The following is a 17,715-nucleotide window of genomic DNA, read 5'->3' on the forward strand; positions in this document are numbered from 1 at the left end:
AAAAAAAAACCGGCCCTTCGGGAGGAGGGGGCGTGGTGTATACAATGTTTATTTGTGTTGAAAAATGACGCCATGTTTTAGACATGCAGTGCCATTTATTGTAGCGTTTTCTTAGAGAGAAAGCAACGTAACGTTTGTACTGAAAGCGATTGAGAGCTTGGTTATTGCTCTGTGTGTGCTTCGCTGAAAAGTAACCGCAATTGCTGACCGCGGCGGCCGCATTTCGTTGTTTTGTTCCTCCCTTAGACCCCCTCCATCTCAGGCAGCGCGCTCTCCCGCGTATTTTCTTAGCTCGCGTGTCTTTGCGCAGCTTGTCGACACATATTTATCGTCTTAGTTGTTCAATTGACGCTTATAAAACGCCAAAACGAACATAATCACGGCACGAAGGCAAAAAAAAAACGGCCAATGACGGCCGGTTTTAAGTATGGACTGGCAACCGGCCCGCTGTTTAAAAAACCGGTCGGGCCGGACCAAAACCGGGCAGGTGGCAACCCTACTTATATCCTTGACTCATTCAAACTACGTCAAGAAGCTGCTGATACAACGCATTCACTACCACCAACTCCCCAAACACTAAACGTTAACACAATACACCCACCCCCTATGCGACGCATTTACTCGAGTCCCCCTCGCGGGAGATGGGCCCTTTTTATTTTTTGTTGGCACGCGGCGTGCGAACTAAAACTAAAAATTGTTCCCACGTGACGTGCGACTAGGCGCACCTATGAATCCCACCAACGTTTTTAGTTGGGAAAGAGCGCGCACTCGCCACGGCGGCGGAGCGGCCCCATCCTGTAGCCCGCGCAGCGGCGGCGCTGCGGTCGCGTTGAGGTCGCTCCTCCTGAAGTCGTCTGCTACTACTCCGTGTTGAACGGCGCAAGCGAGTTAGCTTTGTTTCAGTGTAAGCCCTTGAAGTAGATTGAAAAGAGGTAGTTGGATAATACCCGGTGCAGTAAAAACAATAGCCATCATAGTACTCCCGAAAAATTGGAATTATTGATTGCATGTAGACGGGCTCGTAAGTACTAGCGTCACTAAATAGGCTACGCTCTATTTATTTAGTGACGCCTTCATTTAGTGACGTCTTTATTAGCCTTTATTTAGTGACGCTAGTCAGTACTCATTTAATCGGACAGATTTCGAGACGATCGAGGTGCCTGCTCAGCGTAAACCTATGTTTCAGCCAGGTCACAAATTAAATCGTTGAATGTAGTTACAAAACACCTCACTAGTACATAAAAAAACCGCCATCTCCACGAAGTGAATGATGATGAGAGGGGCGAAGCAAAAATGCTTAACGGTAAAACCGTGAAACATCACACGTCAAGCTTTCTACCGCTCCATTGACAAGACGCGTCGACGACGTCGATGTTTGTGGTGGTTACGTAGGGGTCGTTTTGGACGATGAGAATCTCCATGGGTAAGTTGGCGAATTCGGTGTGTCACATTTTAGCCACCTTGGCCGTCGCCTTCTGCAGAGCGTCTTGTGTCGTGTACCCCCGGTAGGTGTCTTGAGCTCGCAGGCGACGAACGACAACCTCTTCCTCTTCCTCTTCTCCTTGTTGGGTAGCAATGAACGCGTTGAACGTTTTGTCCTCTTCGGCCAATCTTTGGCTGGCCAATCCCTAGGGGGATCCTGCCACAATCATCATTATAGTGCCGTGCCGTATACAGCAGCAACGAGGGACGGGACAGGGCCCGAGAAACAGGAGCTTCGCCCCTAAAATGCTACGTGTATTATGAAGTAAGGCCGTTGGGCTTTTCGATTTGTGGCCGCCCCTCTTAATGCGATCCTGCGCCTAAACGGTGCATTGTTTTCAGGTGAGTAACACTACTCCGCATTTACTCGAAGAATGCCTCACATACGCAATTTGCTTGGCTATGAAATAAAAATGTTCTGATCTTAGCTGCCAAAGAGGCTCGTAATGGTGGATGAGGAATAAACAAGCGTCCAACTAAACAAGTCATTTGGCACTGTTTTCTGTGGATTGCGAAACCAAATTAGCCGACTTTGTACAGGAATAATTGTTATTAGGTTCGCCTCAGACGAATAGCCTACATAGCACGATCCTGAAGAGCTAGTGAATAATCCTAGTTGTCCGACACCAGCGTGGTGTCATCAGCATATTGACACATTGTCGTAGTTTTAGATAACAATAGCAAGATCATTAACAAACAAATTAAAAAGAAGAGGTGACAAAATATATCCTTGTGGGGCACCACTCTTAAGACTGATACGACTACTCAGCACTGATCTCTAGTGCATGAGAACGATCCCGAAGATAATTTTGAAACAGAGACAAATGGTACGCGGATAACGGTATAATTTTTCGCAGATAACGGTATAATTTTTCACTGTACTGCTGACGGCGGTCCCCCAGGAAAGACACAGAGCTAGCCGCTTTCTGCTGACCATCAATGAGATTGGCATTCCCGCAAGGCATTTTTTGCGCACGCAAAACAAAAATACACCGTACACTAAGGACACATCACCACGCAATTGTAGAAGTTTGAAATTGTTTTTTGACATGCTACGTCGTCACTTTGCACTGTTGTAGTTGTAGTCATAGACATATGCATCGAGCGACGCGTTTACGAGCGCTGGGCATTTTCTCGCTCCTCAAGGTTTTCGCTTTTTTTTTTCTTTTTGCAAAAGCCACGGAGCGTGCCGGGGACGCTCATCGCTCCGCGAGGCACGCGCTCACGAGAGTTCTACATTTTCTTGATATTGTAACGAGGAGAAGAAGGGCGCAGTAGGGTGTTACGAATCGGCCAACGCCGCCGCATTTTCCCGCATCAGCCACCACGTGGGAATCGACCACGTGCGCCCGCGTGTCGGTGAATCGTACTTTCGTGTCTCGCCATGCCGGGTCAGTCACCTCGCTTTGCAACGCGCCTCCGGCGGCTGCCAGCGGCACGCCCAGGCATTCTTCCCGGACGGTGAGCGCGGCGGTGAGTCACGCCTCGACATACCCGGCTCAGACGTTTCGCTATCGGCGCGATCAACATTCGATAGCGCGACCCCGGCACCTTTCAAGGACACTCTCTCCCCTCTCTCGGACGCCACGTGGGGAGAAGCCATGAATGACTCACGAACTATGGAAAGAGCGTGTGTGTGTCTGTGATGTTCGTGGCGTGTTACTCTTGGGGGCGTTTGACCTATTGTTGCTTTTGGGTATAAATACGAGCAGCACAAACGCTGATATTCATTCCTGTCGGAGCAGCGAATCCATGCGGTGGCTCTGCTCGTGTCCTGTATTGTAAACCTCGCCCGCCAGGGCATTGTATGTTTTTTTGGCTTCGGCTCACCTCTCGCTATGAAGTAAACAGTTACGTTACCCTACTGCTCTGGACTTCTTCACGGCTGCAACACCGGCTGGCCGCATACACGCTACCCATCGTATGTTGGAGGCCACGGAGAACGGATCGGGTGCCCCCGCCCGGTCGCAACAAGGGTATGCGCCGCTGTGGGCCCGATGAAGAACGACGAAGAAGAGCTGTGTGTGGGGCGTGCAGCCTGAGCGAACACTCGCAACAGCTGCCTTGTAAATAATGTAAATAGGTCATCTCGTACTGTAAATAGACCGCGTCGTCGTCCTCCATGGTTCGCCTCATTCCTTCTGCTGCCACGTAACAATATTGTTAAAGCGCTACGCGCAACACATTACGTCCAGCTACAGCAGCTCCGCTGTTAAAAAAAAATTCCCCCGCATTTCCCTGAAGGGGAGTATGAGGAAGTGCGAAGCACGGGGTGATGCTATGAGGGGGAGTTTGTTGAAGTTTGGTGGCATTTTGCCCGTTAGTTACATTAACACCCCCTCGTGATCACGTTCGGCTTAACACGCCTCGTTTGTCCCTCTGCGGAAATCTTGGTGAATTAACGTGTATGTTCGAGAGGAGGAGCGCACCGCACCGCAGCGCACCGCAGCTGCGAAGCGCCGACCGGAGTGAAGGGAGAGGAGGCGCAGTCACGTGAGAGAATGCAGAACTAGCGGGTTTGTAGTATCACGTGTACACCACGCAGTTATCAAGCCGCTATAACGCCGCTGAGTCGCCAACGCACGCCGCTGACGACGTAGTTTGAATGCGTTAAAGATATAAGGCGCCTTACTAACATTGATATCAACGTCGCGTCCGTGGCTTGGAGTCCACTTCCGGCCACCGTAGTGAGCGGACGTGAGATGACGGGCTCTTTTAGAGCGGTTTCAGCGGGCCAGCCGGCCCGCGGTAACAGGTTTATTGAGCATGACAACGAGTATCAGGTTTTGCTGCCCACGCTGCCCACAGGACGAAGTGTGTTGAACACCGTGTTTTTGCATGGCGATCTGCGTGCCCGCCCGTATCGCGTCGAAGATTTTCGCGATACGCTGGGGCAACTGGGACTGCTTTCCGAAGTAGTCGCCCTTGGGGCTTATCAAATGAGCCACTTATGGGCGGTTACTTTCAAGAACTCGGACGGAATGAAGAAGATTTTGGAAAACCCGGAAGTCAAGGCGAAGGGGCACCGGTGCATTGTCGTCGACCCGTCAAACCAAAAGGTACGACTTAAGCTGCACTGGTTACTTTACAACGCAGCTGTCGAAGATGTCCGCGTCGCCCTCGCTCCCTACGGGAAAGTGGGGGAAGTGTGCAAAGAGAAGTGGCGAGTCACTGGAGTTCAGGAGAAAAGCTCGACAACCAGGACGGTCAACATAACGCTCAAGGCTGGGCTGAAGGTGGATGACTTGCCTCACCAGTTGAGAGTAGCTGGAGAGCTAGCCCTAATAGTAGTCCCGGGACGCGCACCACAGTGCCTGCGCTGTGGCTCGACCGGGCATGTCCGGCGCGAATGCAAAGTTCCGCGGTGTACGTCCTGCCGCCGCTTTGGTCACGAGGCCAGCGATTGCGTGCGTACGTACGTCAAGGTCACGGGACCAGCGTCTCAAGGAGAGATAGCGTCCGGGTTCATTATGGATGAAGCTGACGCCGAGGACGCGGCCAGGGGCACGGAGAACGCCATGGAGGAAGAGACGCGTCCTCCGGTGCTGCCGGAGCCAACAGAGAATCTCCAACGGCAAGAGGACCAAGGGCCACCAGAAAATAAGGAACGTCCAGGCGTAGCTGGTGTTTCGGACCCGGGGCAAGGCCACGGGGGAGACGTCAGCTCAACCCCTGTCACCAAGTTTGAGGATGACACAGACGCCATGGATGCGAAATCAGCGGGCGTGAGCAAGCGTCTGCGTGACAGCGACGGCAACGGAACGCAGGGGCTGGGAGAACCGCCTGCAAAGGCGGCCGCTCAGCGACGGCAGACGACAAAGCTCAAGTCCAGCGTTGAGACTGAGCGGCACAAAGGAACCGTTCAGCTGACTTGAGTGTCCCTAAAGTGTGTGTGGTGGTGGCGCGATGGCGGGGCAACGCGCGTTTGGTGTACCTGCTAAAGCATGAAGGCTGTACCAAGCTACCGCCCGGGAGCTACTACACCGCATTCTGGAGAGCGCAATGCAGCGTGCCCTCGTGCACCCCGTCCAAGGGACTTGGTAATGACTAAAATGAACAATGTGAGCGCTATTGGAGGTCTACTGCCACGCCTTCGGAGTAGTACCAATTTAAAAAATGGTTAAACTTGAACGTCCACTTCATATTGGCACCTTAAATGTAAGAGGCCTTGGTAGTCGGCGAAAACAGTACCAGCTGAATCGCCTGATAAATGAAAAGGAACTAGATATTTTGGCTGTGCAGGAGACCAAAATTGGGACTGAGGAAGGTACTGATGGCATGGTGCGCCCCTTCACAAATCTTTTCAGTGTGTGTGTCAGTCACTCGGTCGCTTCATCGGCAGGGTGCTGTATTTTTGTTAAAAACGCCATAGGCATTGGAATTGAAAGTGTCATGTCCAGCGACAATGGCAGGCTAGTTCTTTGTGATTTTTCTTTTTCTGGTGGTAAATTTAGAGTAATGTGCATTTACGCCCCTAATCCTGTGAACGACAGGAATCAGTTTTTTGAAAGTATTTCTAACCATCTGAGGTGTGATAGGAATATCATTCTTTTGGGTGATTTTAATTGCGTGTGCGCACGGGAAGACCGCGTAGGATCGGGGACTTGGAACGATAAGAGTGTAGAGACCCTTATTCGTATGCTAAATGAGTCTGACGTGTCAGATGTGGCCCACTGCTCGGGTAACACGAGCATGGTGTGCTACACGCACTTTCAAGGAAGCAGCCATGCGCGCCTAGATCGGATATACGTCTCCCTGGAGCTCTTGTCGACGTGCAATAATTATGCAGTCGACCAGGTATCATTTAGTGATCATTGTCTTGTCTCCCTTTTTCTAGGGGGGAAGGGGAAGGGGTGCAAGAAATTTAGTTGGGAGTTGTGGAAATTAAATGCTAAGTTACTAAAGGACAACACTTTCAATAAAACAGTGGAGGAGATTTTCGTTAAGTGCAGAGATGAAGTTGAAATTGGGTGGGGCGCAAAATGGGAGCTTTTCAAGCAGGACATAAAAATGAAGGCCATTGAAAGAGCGGTCTGCATTAAAAGAACTGAAAAGGAGGAAGAGGATACCCTCCGTCGCAATCTCAGTCGTATGGTGAAGCTAGAGTGCCAGATGCCAGGATTGTTCGGCGTCGGCGACAATATCGCAACCATCAAAAGCAGGCTTGAAGCGATCGATCAGGAACGCTACAGGGGGGCAACAATTAGAGCACGTGCAGAAAGGTTGCTGGCAGGGGAGGCGCCCACAAAGCGCTCTTTAGAAGATGAGATGCGTTATGTGAAGGCCAACAAAATTGAACAAATAACATGTCAGGGTGTTGCTATGCGCGAGGAGGAACAAATAAAAAGAGAGTTTGTGCGGATTTACACAGAACTTTTCAGCCCTGCAAGTCCCAAAGTAGATGTTTTTGAGCGAGAGTTTCTTTCACTGTTACCAGTGTTAGATGAAGAGACTAGGAAAATACTCGAAGAACCCATTTGTTTGAAAGAAGTGGAAACAGCAATTGATGAGTTAAAACATGGGAAAGCGCCGGGTCCGGATGGTCTGGGTTCCGACTTGTATAGGATGTATAAAAATAAGGTTGCCCCTTTTTTGTTTCTTGTATTCGAGGAAGCTTTCAAAAATGGTGCGCTGCCAAAAACTTTCACCCGCACGCACACCATTCTTATTCCAAAATCTGAGGATCCCTTGAAAAGGCAGTCTGTAACAGGATATCGACCCATTACTTTGGCCAACACAGACTATAAAATATTAATGAAGATTATTGCCAAAAGACTTCACAGTGTGATCAGTATGATTGTCGGGCCACATCAGACATGTGGCATTAAAGGTCGCAGTATTGTAACAAACATTCACGTAGCGCGAAGTGTCTTGCAGTGCTGTGACATGTTTTTTCGTAAAGTAGCCATGTTACAAGTAGATTTTGAGAAAGCCTTTGATCCCGTCTGTCATGGGATCCTTTTTTCAGTTTTGAAGCATATAAACGTTGGAGATGTTATTTTAAAGGGCGTTAAGATGGCGTATCATGATTGTTTCACGCAGCTGATAATTAACAAAAGTGTTACCGAGTACATTCCAGTGTTGTCATCAGTGAGGCAAGGGTGCCCTGCTTCCCCATTGTTGTTTTGTATTTTTCTAGAACCCTTTTGTTTAAAGATTATCAATGATAGTTATGTACGAGGTTTTGTGTTGCATGCAAGCGAAGTCAAGCTGCTAACGTATGCTGATGATGTGGCCATATTCTGCACAGACGAACAAAGTGTGAGTAGAGCTGTCATGATAACCAAAGAATTTTGTGACGTCACCCAAAGCTCAGTCAATTGGCAGAAATGTGCCGAGTTTTGGCACGAAACCTGGGAATCAACACCGACTGTATTTGAACATGTAAACTGGACCACCACGCCTGGGCGGTACCTGGGAGTACCGATAGAGAGTTATTTGGACAGCAATCAGTACTGGCAAGGCGAAACCCAAAGATTGCGTGACACAGCCACAAAGTGCGGAGGCCGTGCATTGTCCGTCTTTACAAGGGCCACTGTCTGCAACTTGTTTTTTCTGGCGAAAGTGTGGTTCGTTATGCAAGCTATTCACTGTTCCCGTGTTCATGTGAATAAGTTGCATCGTATTTTTGCTGTCTTTATTTGGAATTCAACATGGGAACGCACGAGCCGAAGTTCTCTTTTTCGAAGAGTGAAGCTGGGAGGGCTCGGGCTATCGCATATATACGTAAGACAAATTGTTAACCGTTTTATGTTCTTCAGGGACTCAAATGACCCTTTCTTGCGAAGTTTTTTCCAAGTTGCACTTGCCAATGCTTTACCGCAGTTCATCGTTTCTTCATGCAACGAGGAACGGCCTACAATTAGAGGTTATCTGAAAGAAGTAGTTGACGCAGTTAGATTCCTTTCTGTGCGTTTTTCTTTGGATTATCTCTCAAATGTTTCCAGGAAGGGTTTGAAAAAAGATCTGAATGAAATTCTCTTTCCTGTACCTCTGTACCGAGCAGTGTACTCTGCAGGCCGAGGACAGGATGTGTTGTCCAGGGTGAAAGCTATGGTAATCCCAGCCTCTGTGAAAACCTTCTTTTTTAAATTGCACACCAACACACTCCCTGTGAAAACATGGATGGAAGAGCGAGGGAGGTCTTTTTGTTGCTTGGAACAACTTGTGCGTTCTTTGTCAAAAACCGAAACTACAGAACATGTGTTTATAGACTGTTGGGATGCCATTTTCTTTTGGGACGTCCTCATGAGAACCCTAAAGAAGGAGTATCCGGTGACACCCTATGGAATCAGGTTCCTCAGAGTAAACAATAAAAACGATGTACCGCATGATATGATCATGCTTTTAGGATTGTATAGTATCTGGCGCTCTCGAATGGCGGTGCGCCATGCGGATGTCAATGCGCAAACTGTGAGCGCATATTTCAGGGAAAAAGTGAACTATCTGTGCGAGTTGTACGAAGTGGAAAATCCTGACGCGGGAATTTTGCCAGTGCTTCAAAAATTGACATCATTTGATGTTTACAATAGTTTCCGCCAGCCAAAACACGGCAGGCGCTTTTTATTCAATCGCTGACTTGTAAAAATGTTTAAAAAAAAGGAAATAAAGACAAAAAAAATTGCGTCCGTGGCTTAGTCGGTAGTGCGTCGCGCTGCGGCCGCAAAGTCCGCAGTTCGAAACCTGGCGCCGGATGCTGTTTTTTTTTATATATAGTGTAGTGGCCTGGCTGGCGCGCCGAGAGAGGGGCTGGAGAGTAGTAAAGGGGCTTTAGGAGAGTAGGCGAGGGGGGAGAGGAGGCGCTATGCGAGCGCGACGATTCAGGCTCGCTTAAAGGAGCCATGAAGAGAAAACAAAAGTTTGTTTTATTCGAAAGATTAGGTGTTTCATAGTACCCCAAGCGCTTTCCCAGAAGCAAATGATGCTTTATTCACTGAGAAATAAGGCAATTTAAGCCATAATTTTAAATCTCCCGCTAAAATTGAACATTCCGTGACGTGTACAATGGCGTCATAGAGCCGGTCCATGAAACAGATACTTAGTATGTCGACTCCATATAGCACCCACACGCGGGCGGCGGGAGTCGATCGAGACGGCGGCCATTTTAAAAATACTAGTAAAACCTAGTGCACCCGCAGCCCTAGTCATGGAATCGCCTGATCCGGAGAACAAAACTCTCGCCGAGGAGCTCGGGCTTGCATTTAACAACCTCACACCACAAAAACGCTCAATGCTTCTAAGTGCACGAGCGGCAAGAGTTGTGGGATACGCGGTGGACGGGAAAGCGACCATTCCGCGATAGCCACAACAGACGAACGCCCAGCCGTCGGCACCGCTGCCTCGTCAGCCCCGTCGCGACGGACGAATATAGACTGGTACGTATGTGCCGTATTTTGATTACGGTTAATAATAGTTCAATTTCAGTAGCAGTATCACTTATGCCAGTTGGCCGGTGTCGTGTATGGAAAGCCGTTCGCGCGAGCTCTCTGCTTCGACCAGAAAGATACGAGCTTCAATGCGCGGTGTTTACAGCATTTTTTTCCCTAAGGTCAGAGCGATTTGACGAAGTCGGCGACGAGCGCCAGCATGTCCCAGGAGTGAGCTAACGTAAGGGTCCCTGCCGTAACTGAACAAACTGAAGTTTTCAGTGGTTGTAAACTGGAAACGAGCTCGTAACGACAGCAGCAAGCCAACACCATTCGAAACTTGCGCGACGACTGGCACTATCTCGTCGCTTCTTGCTGTTCCTTACTCCCCTCGTTTCTATTTTTACCTTTGCTGGTTGGCGATATGACGGCCAACCTCCTGTGAAGGGATTACGATACGAAGCAAGGTCGCGGCTATGCGTGCTGGAACGGTTCGTTGGCCCCGAAGAGCCTCGAACCCGAAAATTCGTCTGCGCGACGGCGAGATGTCGAGCTCGGCCGGCGCGCTAGTTTCGTACGCATTGGCGCACACGCTTGCGAGTTCGTTCGGACCTTCAACCGTTTACTCCACCGTTCTTTGTCATAAAAAGAATGTGCAGTATGTTTCACGGGCATTTAGCTCGCTATGCAAGCTGTAAGCCCTGCCTAACATGCGTTTGCTTTTGCCGGCCTCCGCCAATCGCAGAGCATTCCCAAGTGACGTCGCAGGTTCTGTTGCGGAAAATGAGCTGGTGGGTCGCATGGTCATTTCCTTTTTTCCTAATTATGTAGCTTATTTGAGCGAAGTTTGCGTTATAAGTGGTGTCGTTATGGTTCTAACGAGGCAATCTTTCGAATGAACCAAACTTGTGTTTTCTCTTCATGGCTCCTTTAAGAAGTGCATTCCCACTTATTCCTGGCCAATCTCCGACGTGGGTATGTGCCATGTCAGCGGCCAGGCAGCGCGCGCCCATCTCCCCCCGTTGCTAAGGAAGACGAAAAGCGCGCGCACCCGCAGCTGTTGCTATGCGGACGGCGGAAGGTTCGGGGTCGCTTATAAAGTGCATTCGCACTTAAAATACAAATAGGATGCCATCCGGGACGCGACTAAGAGTGTACGGCCCGCCGACTCAGCCCGACGAGCGCGTCAACCCACCCCCTGCCTGCGAGTCGAACGGACTCGCCCCGACGGCTTTTCGACTCACCGCGTCCGCTGATACATGAGTGCGTCGAGTCCAAAAAACTTGTTTATTTCAACTCAACGCGCCCACGTCGGGTCAATGTAAACGGGGCTAATGATATTACGTTAATACAACCCGTGAATACCAGCCGCGCAGAATCCTTTTCTAAGGAAGCTGTGGCGTGTCCCAGTTAGGGTTACCAACCATCTCGGATTTTCATACAACGTCCCGAGTTCCGTGGTTCCGCGTCAGTTAGAATTTTTCATGTGGTACAACGCACGCCCAACAAGGCGCGTCATGATTCGGAACACGCCCGAACTTGTCCGGGCAGAGCTGCAGGTTAAAGGGCGACAACTTTTAAGAGTAATATTCTAGAGCAAGAGAAAGTGTTGCGAGCAGCACGTAGACAGCTGGGGCGGTATTCGCGTAACTGTCCCTTTTGAAAACGTCCCTTTTGCACCCCTTCCTCGTGACGTACTTACGGTGAAGCAGTGAGCGTTGGCAGTAGGTTTGCCGCGCTTGCGTTACGTCACTCCGGTTGTTAGCTTTTAGCCAATCAGGGCTTGCCAAAAAGGACAAAACTCGAGAATACCGCTCCTGAAGTACCTATTCAAGAGGCCGCAACGAAACGATGGATTTGTCTGGATACGGCTACAAAGAAAACTGACTTTGTTCGATCCCTCAGTTATTCTGCTCTCCCCCCGCCATTCACCGTCCCGACTTCCTTCATTGAAAAGTTGTTAACCGTAGTCCCAGTGTGCTTGACAGACAAGCGAAAGCGAAGGAAGAGACGCATAAAAGAGACGCAGAAAATATGGTGGTTGAGCTAGTATACTCTTGTTTTCCACATGCTTTCAGCTATTAGCTTGTAATGTGGTGCACCCTCATCATTTCGTACTGGCAGAAAACGGATTCCATGGATTGTCGTGCCAAGCAGTAAAGCATGGAGGAAAGAAAAGTTTCTGAAGTTTCCCATCCAGTCGTCGCCCGCGTCGACGCATTATGCAAACATCCCCCTCGCGAGGGGCACGATCAAATGCAGAGCATTTCCGCGGGGTGCGCGCCTGCAAGTCGTATGGATTACGTATTGGTTGTTGTTGTTCTAATTGTTGTCTTCTAGCGTAGACATTGTCGATGAAGTCGATGGTGAAACGTGCCGTGAACCCCCTGCCGCGGCTATGACGCAACGTGGAGCGGCTATGACGCAACACAATCCAACACAATCCACTTTAATCCAATCCAAATCCAAACCAATCCAAGCCAAGCCAATCCAAGCCAATCCAATCGAATCCAATCCAATGCCCCTCGCGAGAGAGTGTTATAGCGCCGAAATCGCGCCACCACACGAACGCGTGATGTTGACGTCACGATCACGCCACAGATGTTAGCGACCGGAGAGCGCACTAACCATATAAGCGCGAACCGACCGCGGCGAGAGAGCGCGATGCGAGCGCCCCCACCTGTTCTTGCGCCCGAACCGAACGTGGCGAGAGAGGGTGTTGCGAGCGCAGAGAAGGCGAGGAGGACGCGGGGGAGAGGGCGCACCTGTGGCCGACGGTTGAATGAGTCAAGGATATAAGGCGCGTTCGTAACCTTCTACTCTGTGTCGGCTTTGTGGCGCAGTGGTTAGAGCGACGTGCACCTTGCGTTCCGCCCGCAGAGTCGTGGGATCGAAACCTGGCGCCGGTAAGTATTATTTCTTTATATAGTGTAGGGGGAGCGATGCGGACTACGGACGCCAACGCGGGTGACATCGTGAGTTACTGAAATGCTCTGCATTTAAAAATGTAAAGCTCTTGTCACTAAAGCGTAAGAGTAGAGCGAAGTTGGATTTCGCATGTCAAAGAAGAACATTAACGGTGTGCGGTGGTCGTTCACCGGCGGCTTTCCAAGCAAGGAGTAGCAGACGACGCGCCGAGACCGATATCAACGCTACCGCAGCGCCACCGCCTGGTCGGCGACAGCACCGGCCCGCGCCGCGGTGCTTGGAAGGCCGCGCTCTTTGCCAACTGACCTAATCTAAAAACGTTGAATCCCACCTAGGGTACAGTGAACTAGAATAGGCGTAGTGTGCTCACTGCGGATACAATGCACTAGAATTCTAGTACACTGTACTGCGGAGCGCCCGAACGAGGCGCGCTGAGGCCGACGGCGTCGACATTTGATAGTCTTCGCCCGCTCCGCTTGGTGTCGCTACGGTTCAAACCACGGTAAGGGAGCTGCGCGGGCGTTCCTCGATCTGCGTGCGTTCCGGCGTGGTGGTTTGATGGTTGTGGCGAGTTCATTTTGCACCTGTGATTCTGTTCCTGGTTCGCGTTTGGTTATTGTGTTTTCATTGAACTGGGAAGTCATCAATGTAGCGTGCGGCGCGTATTAGTTGGCCTGTAAGTCTCCTTCACGAAGGAAACAAATAAGCCCGGTAGTAGGCAGAACCATTGCTACGCGCCGGGCTGCAAGACCGGCTATGTTAACAAGAAAAGTGGCCCTAAGGTGGCCCTTTTTAGGGTACCAAGAGAGGCTTCTCGAAGAGAACATTGGGAGAGGAACCTCCGACGTGAAAATAAAGCGCTGAACGACAACTGCGCTGTGTACGAGCAGCGCTCCGTCATTCGCGAGCTATTACGCTCATGTCGTGCAGGGACGAGGGGCCCGTAATTTTCGTGGAAAGCCACGCTTAGCACCAGACGCTGGGCCGACTATTATTCCTAACCTGCCCGAGTACGCATTGAAGAAAGTACCGCGGGGGAGGCTGCCGAGAAAGTGGAAACGATCAGCTGGGGAAGAAGCAAAATCGTCACCCAATGCAAGGATGAGACGTAACTGAGCAAATAAGGCGGTTACTTTGCCTTTATGCTCAGCCCGGCCTTAAAAAATACATGTTTGCCTCTGCTGCCTTGGGCAGAAATTAAGGGCTTGAGTATTTGAAATTTTCTTCGGTACGGGAGGAGAGTGCACGTATGCTTAACGGGTATTTGGTCTTATCAGTTGTCTACTACACCTGTTCGCTCGCAAAAACAACAAGCGAAGGAAGAAAAAAAATTTTCTAGAAGGAAAAAAAACTTATTCTATTAGAATGGACTCCGGCACTGCGGGCCGAGTAATCCTCCGTAGATTTTGCGTGCTGACTTAATGAGGTTAGTACAACATCAGCTAAACAAGAAATCAAATTTTGTAACGCTTTCTCATTATAACAAAATTATTCTGCAGCACGCAACAGCCGGTTATGACTCTTCCCTTCAGGCGGGTATGCATCTATAAAAAGCATTAAGCTATTGTTAAGAACCGAGAACACGGACTGCAATCAACGTTTTTGAACGGCAAGAATGCAGGTTGTGTTTGTAATTCCATTGAACTTCATCAAGAAGCTGGCAAGAAAGCAGCCCGACTCGCGCCGCACTTGCACATCACGCACTGCACTCTGCACCTCGTATTCAATCGTGTGAGGCTTCTACCGAATGCACATCCACGCTTTTCATTGCAAGCCGGCCCAGTCGTTTGCGGTAATACGTGCGGTGTTTCTCTGCGAGCCTACGCAACTACGTACGAGCAAGCTCATTTGTGGCGTCCCTACCGTGGTTACGACAGCAGCGCCACCGCAAGCGGCCGCCGTTGTCGACAGCGGCGGCTTCACTCCGGCCGCGCCTCTGAGCACACTACCCCTATTCTAGTTCACTATATTTCTAGGGACCTCGAGCTTTGCGATCGCTGCGCCGCCTGCCGCCGCTTCTCCGCGGAGTTGACGGGATTAGCACTGCGCGGTCCATAGGGGCTCGTGCAGTGTTTGGGTTCTCTGTCGCTTCTTTTTGCCCTTCCAAGAGCTAAAAAAACTTGTTATGGTGACGTCTGTAAGTAAACAGTACGTTTAGGTTGTGGCATGTTGTGGTCGCTTCATGTTGTTTTCGTGCTGCACGTTGCTTTCGCTGGCATGGAGGAAAGAAAAGTTTAGGAGGGAGCGTCACGTGACTATCGTGAAGCCTAGTCATAAAAAATAAAAAGGAAAGACTGATGGGAGATGCCCTGCCTCCCGTGATAGGCAAGCGGTAGTTCTTTGCGCCTCACGCGGCCGCCCGCCTGCCCGCGCTATGCCAGCTATGCTGCGTCGTTCCGTTTGGTTTCCGGGCCGTCCGGGTATTCGGGTTTCGGCGACGAGTCCCCGTCCGGGCGTTGCGCGCAGCGCTGCCTGCAACCCTAAACGCGCAGCGGGCTGATCGTGCAGGCAAAGTGTTCGGACGGGAGAGACAGAAAACATCTTTATTTATTGAGCTCTGGGATCCGTCGAAGTGTCGTGTTCCGCCGCAGTGCAAAAGCGGAGATGTCAAAGTACGACATCCGTGCCTCACATTTTATTTCACAAACACAGCTCACTTCCCCCTAGTAGCACAAATTGTTGCCGCAACGTTTCTGCCGTGTTGCCAATGTTGTGTAACGTTAGGCAACGTTACACAACGTGGTGACAATGTTGCCTAATGTGGGCCAACGTTGGACACATTCAGCAACATTGACGCAACGTTTACAAACAACGTATAGGCAACGTTTCCTGTATGCACGTTTTTTCACGTTGCAGCAATGTTGCCAAATGTGGGCCAACGTTGGACACATTCAACAACATTCACGCAACGTTTACAAACAACGGATGGGCAACGTTGCCCATATGCCCATTTTTGCATGTCGCAGCGATGTTGGCAAATGTGGGCCAACGTTGGACGCATTCAACAACATTCATGCAATGTTTACAAACAACGGATGGGCAGTCTTGCCCGTATGCATGTTTTTTCACGTTGCAGCAATGTTGACAAATGTGGGCCAACGTTGGACACATCAACAACATTCACGCAAAGTTTACAAACAACGCGTAGGCAACGTTTCCCACAGGCACGCTTTCTTGCATTGCAGCAATGTTTCCAAATGTTGGCCAACATCGGATACATTCATGCAACGTTTCAACGTTGCCCTTTACATGCTTTTTTCGTGTTGCAGCAATGTTGCCAAATGTTGGCAAATGCCATATTTATGATGTTAAACGATTGTATGGGGAGTTACATAAGGTGCCTAAAAATTCAAATGATCCCGTACAGCAGACTTGAGTGTTTGCGATGTAGTACATGTAACATAGGGATACGTTAATTTCGGCAGTGTGGTTAAATGTGATGCACAGTTTCTACAATGCCCACGAAACATCCAGAAACAACATTGCCTGTGTTCATGTTTATCTAGGTTTCCGCAATATTGAGGAATGTTGAATGTATAGCAGCTTTCCATTTATTTATTATGTGAACACCACACTAACCCATGTTTTGGAGGGATTACGTCGCCTATAAAATTTCAAATGGTTATGCACAACGGACGCCTTAGCCGCAGTTCACTAGCTGTATCATCGCCTCCTGTACTTTAGCTGCGTAGAATACGGCATTTACACACACACGCAAGCAGGACGCACGTACATAAATGAAATCCCCATCGTCAGCCTGTCCACTGCAGGACGAGGGCCTCTCCCAGTACGGGAAGTTTTCGCCGAATGCTACACCAAAGGGGCCAATCTTGTTCTCGTGAATGGATGCCGTTTTCTTAGGCATCGCCTCTCTGGTGTAGCCTCTCTGATATCCGCTGATGATATACCACAGGACCAGGTAGCACCCCAGACCGGGAAATATAACAGAACAAAGGGCGGCACCTGTACTGGATTTGAAGTTATTCAGAGGCAGACAGCAGGGCACCCTACATCGATGTGTGATCATTTAGAGACACAGCTCTCGAAAAACTGCAGAAATGCATCTGGAGGAGTGTCACACTGAGCGTGTAGATCCCCCATGAAATCAAAAAGGAACCGTGAGCGTTTGAACGTTTATCAAAACGAAAGAAACGTGTGGTGCCGGTTCGATGGATGGCGCAACCAAACTCGGCGACAGATCTGTTTATTTTAGTCCCTCATTTGTTGGATTATTACACACTATTTCTACATGTAGAGTGGATACAGCCTAGAATAAAATAATACCGCCATTCCGCGCATCGTGCGTTTCATAGTTCACTCTAGTTTCATTAAAGCCAGGTGCTGCGCCGTTCTAAGACGGTCATTTTTTTTTTCAAAATGGCCGCCAGCTGTCCCATAAATGAAATTCGTTTTTATTTCATTTTTTTAGTAAGCGGGTAAATCTCATCGCCGTTCTTGGTGTTAATCAAAATATACCACAAATATGGGACCTTCGATTGAAGATTGACCGCGAACAAAAGATTGTTTTGTTCAGGAAAAACTTGCAAAAACGCTCATTTATTGCTCTATCATTCTGTATAATTAAAATACACAAACAGGCTTCGTTTACGTTGGAGAACAGAATTTTAACAGGTCAGGCAGGCAGATTCGATCCTGATCATAGCCAATACTCTTTCTAGCCTAACTAAGTTATTGGTGTCGTGCATGAGCTCGCGTCATCCGCAATGATCGTGTTGGCGGCGGCATTCCTTTGTGTCGGGCGCATGGGCCCGCGGCGATTTCGTCCACGTGGAAGAAATCGAACCTCTGTTGTTCATGCAGGCGTAATTATTATAATCATAATTACGTCCTACAAATATAAATGTCCGTATTCTACCTGTTTCCTCCTAGTTTTACGAAATAGCAAGCTCAGTTTAAGCCAATCTTTGCAGCGCGTTAT

Source organism: Haemaphysalis longicornis, unplaced genomic scaffold (genome assembly GCF_048455015.1).
Source record: "Haemaphysalis longicornis isolate Haplotype H1 unplaced genomic scaffold, Haemaphysalis longicornis Haplotype H1 scaffold_14, whole genome shotgun sequence".
NCBI lineage: Eukaryota > Metazoa > Arthropoda > Arachnida > Ixodida > Ixodidae > Haemaphysalis > Haemaphysalis longicornis.